Consider the following 12205-nt stretch of genomic DNA (forward strand, 5'->3'; position numbering starts at 1 on the left):
CTATTCAGTTAAGGAATTAGTGAGGTATCATTCAAAAGCTAATACACTAAATGTACGAAAACACACTGGGCCTTCCTATTTTTTTGTCTTTCTTTGCAAAAACTAAGAGAAAAATGAGAAAACTCAGATTGATGAAACATGTTTGCTGCTCTGCTGTGCTGTTGACACCACACTACCCAGATCACTATAAAGAATTTCAATTGATGGATGACTGATCAAGCAGTGTAGTGACAGGCATAGAGAAACTGAGAGCCTGGCACCGCTGAGCACTACACATCACACGTGTAATAGTGAAAATACAAGCGATCTAAGTTTAGTAACCAAAAAACCGTTAGCTGTCAGCTGTCAGACGTAGTATTAGCTTGACAGGAGAAGGACCTCAGGGGCAAAACAATTTCTAAAAGCCTGAGATGGATGTATGCAGTGGATGCAGAACTCATGGAGATGAGTGTACTCTGCTCTGCTCAGAAGTGTGATTGACAGACACCTGTCAGCACCGGAGAACATTCCACTGCAGATTTTGGGCGTCAGATATCAGTTATTCAAATGTGCCAAAAATAGTGATGGAAAAGTAAGAAAACACTAACCTGGCATTTTGTAAATCTCAGCTATTTTATATTTGCTGTTTCATGACCAAGAACTCACCGCAAAACATAATAACACTTGCATATTAGTTCATGAGAGTTTAGAGCTACTCTTTCACCTGCAATAACAGATTTTTTGGGCACACAACATTTACACATCACCAACTTTTAAGCTGCTATGTTGAACTTGCAACCAGCAAACAGTAGCTTATTCCCACATCCAGCAGTAACGGTGCAACATTATCATTCATTTGGAGTCGTGTTTCTGTCCACCTGGTGAACATAAGTCCAATATTCACTCTCTTTTAGCTCTGTTTTTGCTCTCTACCAACTCCTGAGGGAAATATCTAGCTGCTAAATGCTCAACTATGTTCACCAGCTAGTGTACAGCTAACTGTGTCTGTTTGCTGCCTGCTGCGGCCCAAAATGACACTATGAGAGCGCTGAGAATGAACCAGAATGAACAGTGAACAGATAAACAATGAGTAAAACTCTTTACAAAGCTCCTTAAAGCCGAGGGGAGCTGCAGAGTCTCTGATAATTCTCTGTAGAGTCATCACTACAAGCAACACCTTTCACATTACATATGTGATACAATGTTATTATAAAAATATATATTGTAGTTGCTTTAAACTGATGCACAGGTACCTATTCATTTCATTCTCATCAGTGAATGTTTGGAAAATAAGAAAACATTGATAAATCCAACAAAAGGTGTTGTCATAAATAGTGGATGCGCTGCCGTGTACACATGCTTTTCCTGAATCAACAATGCTGTCAGAGCTTCAACCAGTGCAGCAGTCAGGAGAATATATAATAAATAATAAATAAACAGCAGGAGGCCAACCAAGGCCACACCAGCGGATACACAGTCCATTTAGCAGTTTCTATCACAGGATGGAGCACACAGAGCCCTGCAGAACATCTCCTCCTCTGTCTGTCTGACTGTTACTGTGTATGACACAGCAGCAGTGTGTTTGTCTCCACAGAGAGTCACAGTGTGCATCTGTCTGTATTATAAGCCCTGGTAAGCTGAGAGACCAGGAAGCAAAATGCCCTTGACTGGCTGTCCTCGTGAGTCTGCCTCCACACACACACACACACACACACACTCCACTTTCCTGTAGTTGAAGCCACAACAAGAGGACTCCTTCTGATTGTGATGATAAGCTGGAGGAAGTAGGAGCTGGGCATCTGTTCACAGAGGCATGTATCATTTTACTCTGTGCTAATCAAGAGTCAGGTTCAAATGACTCCCTTATCTGTGTTGGTCATTCTTTAAATCTACCAGCAGCACTTGGATAGATGCAATATTAAACAGGTATAATACATTTTATAACACTCAGGATCATTTGTGCCCATGAGTACTATGTTTAAAATAATTATATAAAGTATGAAGTATATTCCATCATTTTGAATCACAGTTCTGACTTTGTGAGGTACCAGTTAAAATGAAAACACAACTAAAATCGGTAAGTTAACACTGTTGAACTAGCAGAAAAGTAAGCATGACCTGGTTGACTTTCCGCCAAAACAGCTTTCAGTACTTTAAATCTGAACTTAAACACCCTGACATTTTGGGAAATATGCCTGTTTGTTATTTCCGTGCAGCCAGTACAGAGATAGGTCCAGCCTCTGTTTAGCCTAGCCTAGCATAACAACTGTAGCTTAGCCTCATACTGCTTTCCAACAACACTCAAACTGTCTTATTCATATGGTGTACCTTACCAATGCATCCAGGAGTCAGCAGAACACTTACTGCAAAATATTCATGAATATTAATTCACTCAGTGTGCCTTACTAACAGGCTGCATTGACAGTCTTGCCTTTTAATTTAAAATGTTGATAAAGCTACTGTATGCTAGCTGTATGCTTCCAGTCCTTATGCTAAGCTAACTTCTTATGTTTGCTTTTGCACATTACAAAACCCACACACACACATCCATCACTCGTGCACACTTATACCACTAACTATACTGACATACGCACCCCACAACCTATTAATCCTTAATTGGCATTTTAATTTACTTAATTTGGTTTAATTTGGGTCAATAAAATATCTTTATCATGGTGTGTGTCCTGTTTGTTGTGGTCAAAGAGCTGGGTCATAACAGTCAACTTACACAAGGCTTGAAGTTTAGATAGTATAATTGGAGAAATTGAACGTTTCTTTAGATTCGCTCCAAAGCTTTTCCTTGAACTGTGCAGCTGCCATTATAATCCACACTGTCTGCAAGTCAGTTTCACCAGGCTGGATATAGTTAACTGGTAAAAGAACCGTTTCATAACTGCCTAACATCACATTATAGTTCTGTGTGACTGTGCTGATCTCTCAAAGTGGCATTAAATAAATATTAAAAATATTTATTTAACAGCATTTTAGAGGAGAATTTCTTTAACTTTTTTCAGGGACAACAGACACAATCGTTCAATCTAAGCTTTTCATACAAGAAATTCAACTCACAGTTGTTCAAATAAATATGATCTGTACTTCTGTATCAACCAGACACAAACCAATCATCTTGGAAAACATCAAATAACCTGTATCTACCCTGAAGAGTCATATTCAGGTCACTTTTATATAACCTGTCCTCGGCTGACCGAGCCTTTACCCGCTCTGACCATGGCACAAACATGAGTGTGATGCTGACAGAAAGCATTAAAGCCTCTGATTAATCAACTAATTACAGTATTAACCTCACAGCCGACCACTAAGATTTCCATTTCAGCCTATATCCTGATTCAAAAACTCACTGTCAACTAGCTCGGAAAAAAAAAAAAAGTATTACAGCTTGCATAATTCCTTTGCACTGAAAGAACAGCTGGCTTGAAAAGCATTATGGGAAACTGTGCTTCAGTTTGCTGCTTTTTACCCTAGAGAGCATTTAACATTCAGACAACAGCTGGGGAAGACCCGAAAGCTGCTTCATCCATACAGCAGGTCTCCGAGGCTCTAAAGAGGACACAGACAGACGGATATATGCCCAAAGATTTTCTGGCTGAAAAGAATATGAACATAGAGTGGGCACTAATATACATATGTAGATGGAAGAGATAAATCATTGCAGGTGACCACTGCAGGACACTGACATGATGAGACAACACATATAATTAACAAAATGAAACTCCCCATAGGGACATTTTTATAAATAACCTCAAACAGATTTGTATATCATAGAACAAGCAGCCTTGATGAGAGAAGTTGGCTCAAAGTTATAGCAGATGTCGGTGCAGGCAAACTGTGTGTCCCCTGGCTCCATTCTAGATCTGGTTTCAAGTTGGTAAAATACCCACATTCATTAGGCTCGGAGAATAACAAAAACTCTGATCAAATTCTCATTTTTAATAGAGCTGCTATGTGGACGTCCCCACTGGTTTTTTATTCCTTACCACTGTAAAAATGGTCACTGGGGTCTTTTTCATAACTTAATAATAGTGTAGTACTACTGTTTATGTTATGACCATCAGTTTTCCTTAAGTTTGGTATGGTGCAAACCTATCGCCAGACAAGAACATCAATATTGTACAATTCTGCAAAATTCTAGATTGCTCTCATAAATAATATCTTTTTTTTCTTTTACATTCAGTGGCATTGATTTCAAAATTACAGGATTACGCAAATAAAACTTGGTTTACAGGCTCAGCATGGTCTGTTCAGCGACCCACACGCAATATTCACAGTGTGTGTGTGTGCACTGTCTACAAATATTAATGTGTACATATTCAAATAAGCTGAGCTCTGGTCCATGCAGGAGTTGTATTTGCTCTCCAGCATCATTGCTGTAAAAGAAAAAAGCAGGAAAACCTGAATAGATTTACAGTTGCTGTACAGCATGTTCGCTCCTTGCATTTTTGTTCTTCATGTCTTTATGAACATGTTGGTTATTATTATTATTATTAATTATCTATGTTTTTTGGAATTTGGAAGAGGAAATGATTGGGTTGGTCCCACATACCAACAAGCCAATCATCAACATTGTCAGTGTGGCTGCCAACATGATGTTTCGAATTTCAAGATGCGTGTACCAGGTCCGCACACTGGGCGCAATGACATAATTGAGGAGGTTTGCAGGACCGTCCTTGTGTTTGCGGGAAGAAGTGTATTTTGCAAGAAGCATGCAACGCTCATTAGGGAAAGATCGTGGTTATGGTTAATAAAAAGTTACATGTTAATTGGGACGGAACGCAAACTCTGGTCTCCTGCATGAAAGGTAAATATGCAACACACCCATCCACCACCACGACATCCACACTTTTAATTCTAGTGTCACTACATTATTGGAATTATTATTTACATATATTATCATTACCATTATTAAATTATTAAATTATTAAAGTCAGGGGAATAAATTAAAGCTGTAGTTTAGTTGTCCCCATTGGGGACCCAACACTACACCAACTGAACTGAGCTGCCAACTTAATCCAAAATTTATCCAAAATCCAAAAGTGAATTGATTTAAACTATTAAATGTTTTATCATGTTTCAACAAAACTAAATGTTTAGCTTCAGCTTACTGGGAATGACTTGACAACTAAATGTTAAGCTTGATTTCTTAACTGAAATGCTGCTTGGGAGTCACAGTTGACTTCTCTCCTTGTATTTTTGTGTACACAGGGTTATACCACTCATTAAAGGATTGGGTTCCACACCCATCCAAACCTTGGCAATGCTCCGGCTGTCAATCACCTAGCAGTGACTACGCAGAATGTAGTAAGAATATTATCAGAGGTAAAATGTGTTTAATCTACTATATGACACCTAGACTAATGCATACACAGCAAAAATATAATCATCTTGTCCTTCACAGTGAGCCTAAGACACATCAGAGGAAACATCAGAGTTTGAGGAAAACCAAGTTTCATCCAACATTCAAAAGCTAAACCTATACTGTAGGTGCTCAAATGGAGGCATTTCAGGACAACCTGATTCCATCAGATAGGAGGTCCTCAGATGGCAATTTATTTTGTAAGGGGGAAAAAAAAAATCATACGACTGAGTGCTTTTTGTGGCTCTCTAATTGCCATTTCTGCACATTAGTGTCCCAAATAAACAAAAGCGACAATAATGGACCTCCACCGCAGGCATAAATTAGCTGCAGTGGCAGAGAGCAGGGTGGCCCCAGTCCACCCTTTCTCCTTTCATCCAGCTTTGGCCTTTTCTACTTTCCTACTTGCTCCATCTGATCTCTTAGACTTTAAAACAGAGGAACTAGGTTGAACTCTGTGTGGCTTTGGCTGGGCAACTAGATTATTTCACAGTTTGAATTCTGACCCTGTGCTGTCTTTGCAGGGATTTTCTTGTAAGATACAAAAATATACTGCTGATTTGAACTTGGAAAAACATATGGCTGATACTAATAAACACTAATAATCACAAGTTTCTTTGTAATCCCTATTGACAGCATTTAACACCAACATCTGCAAAACAATACTTTCAAAATAAATACCCTAAATAATAATTTAGCCATTCATTTTGTATCTGGTGTAATTCAAGGCATAGTGGCAACAACATCCAACATGTGTGCACTTATAGCAAAGAGGAAGTTTCATCAAGGTCACAGCAGAGCAGAAATCTCATTTGTTGTTTGCATATTGATTTTTATCCTCGGCTTTCCTGGAACAGCCAGGAGCTCCAAATGGACTCATGAGAGAATCCACATCATTTCTTGATGAGGAAGTGCTGAACTACAGTGCTGAGCAATTTAAATTGTAGCCTGGTGTTTACTCCGGGACTGTGAAAGTTGTGTGTCATGGTGTGAATGTGTGTGTCTGCTTGTATGTAGTACATGAGCTAACATGCTGCAGCCTTCATGCTGACCTTCCTACAACCGCTACAACCAGACACAGCCGCCTGTCTTTATACAAACATCAGCAGTGTTAGTTACTTTCAACAGCTTCATCTACAGTACATATGAGCTACAAAAATCTACTTTTAGTCTTGAGTAAAGGTAAATTTAAAAAACAAAAAACAATAATCAATATAAAATATGCTATTGCTGTATGTATGGGAGTATAACAGGCTGTTACACCAGGAATTAGTGACAGTATCTGAAATCAGTATCACACTAAATTGTCACATTTACTTTTGTAAAATAAACTAAACGATGTCTTTTTAAATACACCTGTGAACAAGGATATCTGTCCTTGCAGAGGACCTCTTAACATTAGCCCATTTGTACTGAACAATAAGCAGAAAATCATAGATGACGTAATTGATATATTCAGGAGTTAAAAACCTCTTTAGACATTTATTCTCTAAAACAGAGAATGAAAGTTAAAATAGGCTCTGTTTCACTATCAATATAAGAAAGAGTTAGATATGAAGTGACATCAACAAACATCTGTATAATAGACAGCTGTGTGTGAAATGTATGTGACTTTCTATAGTTACTTTGACTTCTTGGACATGCACCCATCATATTGCTTGACGTGATTGTGTTTGTTTGATGTTTACTGAGGTGAGCGTCCACATGACAGATATGATATCTATTTTCTGTACCTGCCCTTCCTCATCTGCCTCCAACACTTCAATTGTTTTCTCTATATGACTGACTCTAATATCTATGGGCTGGGCATTTATGGTTAATTAAAACTAGAGTTAATAGTTAATATAAGAACTGGATAGTGGATTCTAAGACAGCACCTATGTCATGGAAATTGCTCGCCCAGTGCACAGGCAGAAAAGTTTTCTAGCGTCCTGCTGTCTCCCTCGCTGGGAAACTTAACCTTCATGCTTTAAAAATTCATAATACAAACACTAATAATGGACCTTGTTTGCCATTCAAGGCGCCCTGCCAACAATTTTACAGGCTTCTCGTTTATAATGGCGGTCTATGGACCACAGGGAATTTTCTTAGTTGCACTACCACAGATAGGTACTCAGGCAAATTGATAGCACAGCTGTGGAGAAGGGTCCTGCTGCAGCCTGTTGACCAGGGGGTGAGGAATGAGGGGCTGCAACGTGTAATCCCCCCTCAGACCACAGTGCGGGTTGCGATGGCAGAGTGGCGCTGTCCGTATTTCTGCTCGCTGACTCCGCGGAACTTATGAAGGCTGCATAAGCAAGGTTTCAAAGTTTATGACTGCTGAAAACTTTAGCCAAAATATGAGATATTAGTTTCTTTTTATGTTTGTGGTGAATGAAACTTTGTTTGGGCTGATATTCATCTGCTGGGCTTCAGTAAGTTTGTTCCTGACATTTATTCAGCTGTTTCTCAGCTGTGGAACCAGATGAACGGTAAGAGACAATGTTGTTTTATGTCTGAATTTTTGTCATATTCATAATGTGACGTTATTTTTCCACTCGATAACATTGGTAATATTAAATGGTAATATCAGCAATGAACAACAACAGATGACTGTACTGTTCTGTCTCCTGTATTTGTGACTGACAGTAAACCACTGTAGCATTATTGTCTCTGATGTAGTCAGATAGATAAACTGATTCAGATAAACAAAGCCACGCCAAACTTTGCCTGATAAACAGTGGACATGGAGGTGCACAATGTAATATTTGAAGTGTGAGTTATATAAATGACCTGTGTGGGAATTCTGCAGCTTGTTGTCTGAGCTGTCAGAAACTGATCTGGACTCTTTCTAGACTGATACTGACACAAGACAGAAGAATTGGCAAGTAATCTCACTGGGTTGTGCTTATTTTCTTTACAGTCACCAGAGACCCAGCCTGATCTGAACCAAAAGGTTCTCTGTGATCACAGCCAATGGATACGTCAATAACTCTGTGACATCATCTGGAGATCTTCATCAGTGGATCTGATGGTGCTTGTCAGATAAATATGCACTTTTCTTATTTCATAGTGCAATGTTATTTTGTGTAAGTTTTTTTTTAGTGAAGTAATGTTTATTTTGCTTGTCTGTGTTTTAGTCTGGTAAAAGCTCCTGTGTTTCCTTGAACTGGTCTCTATCTTTAAGCACATCAGTGCAACATGGTGAGGAATGAAACTTTTACTGCTGTTGGTTCATAAACAGACAGTTTAAGTTCATTATATCACATTCAGTTGTACTGACTTCTGTCCCTCCGGCGTCTGTCCAGACTCTTCTGATCATCCTCCTTACATCCCTCCTCTGGTCACGCTGCAGCCTCAGCACCAGCTCTGACAGGACTATAACCAGCCGCATCTGTATTTACTTTATGTTTTCATCAACATTTGCATAAGTCAATCTTATTGGCTGTGTTATGTATGATTTTATCAGATGTATTGAATTATAAGTCCAATAAATGGCTTGAAACTATCTATTGTCTGCCTTGATTAGTTGTGTGAATAACATTCAGTGATCTTGACACAGATTATATAATCTTATATAATCTGCTATTAAGAAGAAAACATGATAATATTTATTAATGACCATTAGTTAATAGTAATCTTTGTCACTCTGGGCCAGGACACTGCTGAAAAAGATGATCCGTGTCATCTCAGTGAGGCTTTCCATGTTAAATACCAATAAAATTTATAAAAACAACAACAATAATACTAATAGTAATAATAATGTCTTTAAATGGTGAATGTCATAACTGTCTTTAGTCAGAGCAGTCCTCTACAATTTGCAGAACATAATTTTACTGTGTGAGTGTTAGAAATATTGGAAATGATCTGAAAAAGACTAATTAGGACATTTTTTTCATTAATTTCTTTCTATTGTTACTGTTATCAAAATTATATTTAATAATAATGGTAAATTAAAATAAATCAGTAATACAGGAATAAACATTTACATATTTACTATAAGATGGTGCGTGGTAGCGCAAAAAGTGTGTTCCAGAGGAGGTTCGATCCTGTGCTTGAATGGGAAAACAGACAGACGTTACATCCGGTCATGAAAGCCCTCTACACCTATCCACAGCAGGCCGAACCCAACTTAACAATGGTAAGACAAGAGGAGGTTAGTAGCCAAGAACCAAAGGGGACGCAGCATGAGGTGCTACAGGCTACAGCCAGACTTTATTGAAGCAGGCAGATCACTGCACAAGTTTTAAAAGATCAAACTTGATTCAAAACTTTTGAAATAGGCTCATCAATACTGGAAATAAAAAAATACAATGAATTGGCAGATGTTTCCACTTGTTTTAAGAAACTGAAAAAATAAAAAATGAAAATATTTGTTACAGTGAATTCAAAGCACAGTTGTAGCTGATTTGTTTGGCTGACGGTCAGAGGTTTCCAGGCCAGCAGTTTGTGAAAAGGTGTTAAGTCAAAGACTAAGTGAATCATTCAAACGGTTCTGTCTGGAAAAGTTAGTGGTTCAGTTTGGCATTAACTGTCCTTGACAGTGATGATGTAAAACACCACTACTTGGGAGACTCGAGAGGCGCCAGTCATCAAGTTTCAGATTCTACTGGTGGTAGAGCTTTTGAGTTATAGCTGGCTGTCAGATTCAGATTTTAGCTACAACTGGATTTAAATCAAACCCTTTTGATCTGCAGTCAAAAAGTTAAATCATATTCACCCTCCTCACTCCTTTTACATCTTACAACTGCAAACACTCAAAAGAATCAGTGCTTCGAAGTCAGGTTTACTCTATGGTTTTCAATGTATTATTGGTGTTTATGCCTCTGTTTGCAGACAGAGCAGCACTCTCAAGGCTGTGGGTGAGCACTTCCTCCTCTACACTGGGACACATCATTTCCCCACCACAACAGCTACCACATCCTGCATGACAAGAGGTGCAAGAACACAATGTACTGCACATTACTATAAACAAACATGACAGTATGATAAAGAAATGTGAACTCACCACACGCCCTGATCACGTTTATACCTTGCCTATTCCTGAAACCACTTGAAAAGCATTATACAACGATGATAACTGCTGTATACTGCTGTGTACAGTGAATGACGCATTTCTATCAAGACACAGATATCAGTCTTTTCAACTGACGTGATTACTGCGGTAATAACACGGTAATGCCGTAGTGATGGGGGGCGAAATAAGTTATCCAGGAGTAACTGCAGTGTGCACCAACAACCACCAAGTGGCACACGTGAGTGTCTGTCTCTCTACTGTAGGGTAGTCGATACAAAATAGCAACATGCTCGTAAAGCAGATGGATGCGTTATTCAGCAGACTGGTGAATTTTACGCTATTTTCAGAAGATAGACTGACACTTTGCAACCTAGGTTTTCAAGAATGAAGATGTTATTTCAATGTAGACACACTTGGGGTCACTATTCTGTCTAGTTCGTGGAAAAAGAGCAACGAGGAAGACAAAGTCAAGGGATGTAATTCCTGTCTTACAGTACGACTGAATGTGATATGATGAACATAAAATGTCTGTTTATGGACCAACAGCAGTAAAAGTTTCATTCCTCACCATGTTGCACTGATGTGTTGAAGGGCTGCCCTGGAGATTGCTGCTTGGTGGCCTCACGGTGGCTACGTCCATTATTTTTCACAGTCTATGCACTACTCTTATCAATACTCGTTATTGGTTCTGTTCTTCATCAATACACTGTTTAGTTCTTTTTCATTACTAAATAATAAACAATAAAACTTTACTCACCAATTTCACTGCTCAATGTTTGGAAGGCTGTAACGCCAGTAAACATTGCTTACAATGAAATCATTTTTTGCTTAAAGGGGCACTCCAACAATTTTACGAATCAAGTTCAGTTTATCATGAGGAGTACCACTCAGGCAGAGAAAACAGTTGTATAATGTCTAAAGTGGCTGTGAACGCGCTTTGTCAAGTCTAAGAAGATAACCCCTGATGATGTCATTGGGGTTGGGCTGGGACAATTTTTTAAAGCTTCACTTACCAATAATTTTGTATTAACAATGGGTCAAATGACTATGCGTAATGTAAAGGGGTTGCTTATGGAAACAAACCCACAGAAAACTCTACAGCTCTGCGAAGCATTTTAGCACCTTTCTGCTTAAGGTTTTGGTTTTTCTTTTGTCAGCCTCATTTCTGGTAGTGGCAGGCAGCTGTTTTCAGGAAAAAAGCTCTGATAAGCTGACTCAACGCTACCTGCTCAGCACCAAACAGAGACAAAGTATGTGGCTGGCTGGCAATTAAAGTTGAACATCCGGGTATGCTGGATGTGTAAATAGGAAACTGTTTGCTTACACATTTGTTATGACAATTTTTAAGGTGATAGTGTGTCAGTATTTACTGGAAAGGAAAATCTGCCTCCTTTGGAGGATTTATCAGACAGGGAAGATCTTACAGAGAGACACTATTCGTTGCATTATGGGAATTATAGGATTCAGCATTAAAGGAGGTTGACCCATACTAAGGACTGAAAGTCAGGATATCTCAGCTTCTGCTGCATTGATTTTGACCATTCTTTAAAGATCAGTTTCTTCTGAGTTTCTTGACATTATTGAAGTCCAATAAAAATTCATTTGAATACCCCTTTAAATTCTTTGCTAGAGCTGTATGTGCTATGATAGGAATTCCTTAGAACCTTGAAAAAACACATAGTTATAAAACCTTGCTTATTTTAAAATATTCCCATGACATGGCTTATGTTAAATTTGGCAGTTGCATTTTTCAAAAGAAATATTAAGAGAAATACTAAGGAAAATATTTGTGTTATGATGCTTTTTTCCTGGGAAATTCCATTTTCAGATCTTCTCTTGCATGCTATTAAGAGGTCAAG

The 12205-nt window shown here is 38.5% G+C and overlaps 1 protein-coding gene and 1 long non-coding RNA gene across 5 annotated transcripts in view; one reads left to right on the forward strand and one right to left on the reverse strand.

Annotated features, from left to right (window-relative positions):
- Positions 1–12205, reverse strand: part of thrb (thyroid hormone receptor beta) — a 124615-nt gene that overhangs the window by 31628 nt on the left and 80782 nt on the right. Inside the window, exon 1 of one of the 3 annotated variants that reach the window (XM_042436032.1) lies at positions 2313–2470. The exons of the other annotated variants lie outside the window; for them this stretch is intronic. The gene's annotated coding sequence lies outside the window, so the exon portion shown is untranslated. Of the gene's footprint in view, positions 1–2312; positions 2471–12205 lie in introns of those variants that run through there. 3 annotated transcript variants of the gene reach the window in all.
- Positions 1798–8815, forward strand: LOC121913338. 2 transcript variants are annotated; one of them, XR_006100303.1, is made up of 4 exons: positions 1798–1905; positions 8253–8363; positions 8470–8533; positions 8638–8815. It is a non-coding gene; the product is annotated as an uncharacterized LOC121913338 (long non-coding RNA). The 2 variants fall into 2 exon arrangements; XR_006100302.1 differs by lacking the exon at positions 1798–1905 and having other exon boundaries at positions 7354–8363.

Source organism: Thunnus maccoyii, chromosome 15 (assembly GCF_910596095.1).
Source record: "Thunnus maccoyii chromosome 15, fThuMac1.1, whole genome shotgun sequence".
NCBI lineage: Eukaryota > Metazoa > Chordata > Actinopteri > Scombriformes > Scombridae > Thunnus > Thunnus maccoyii.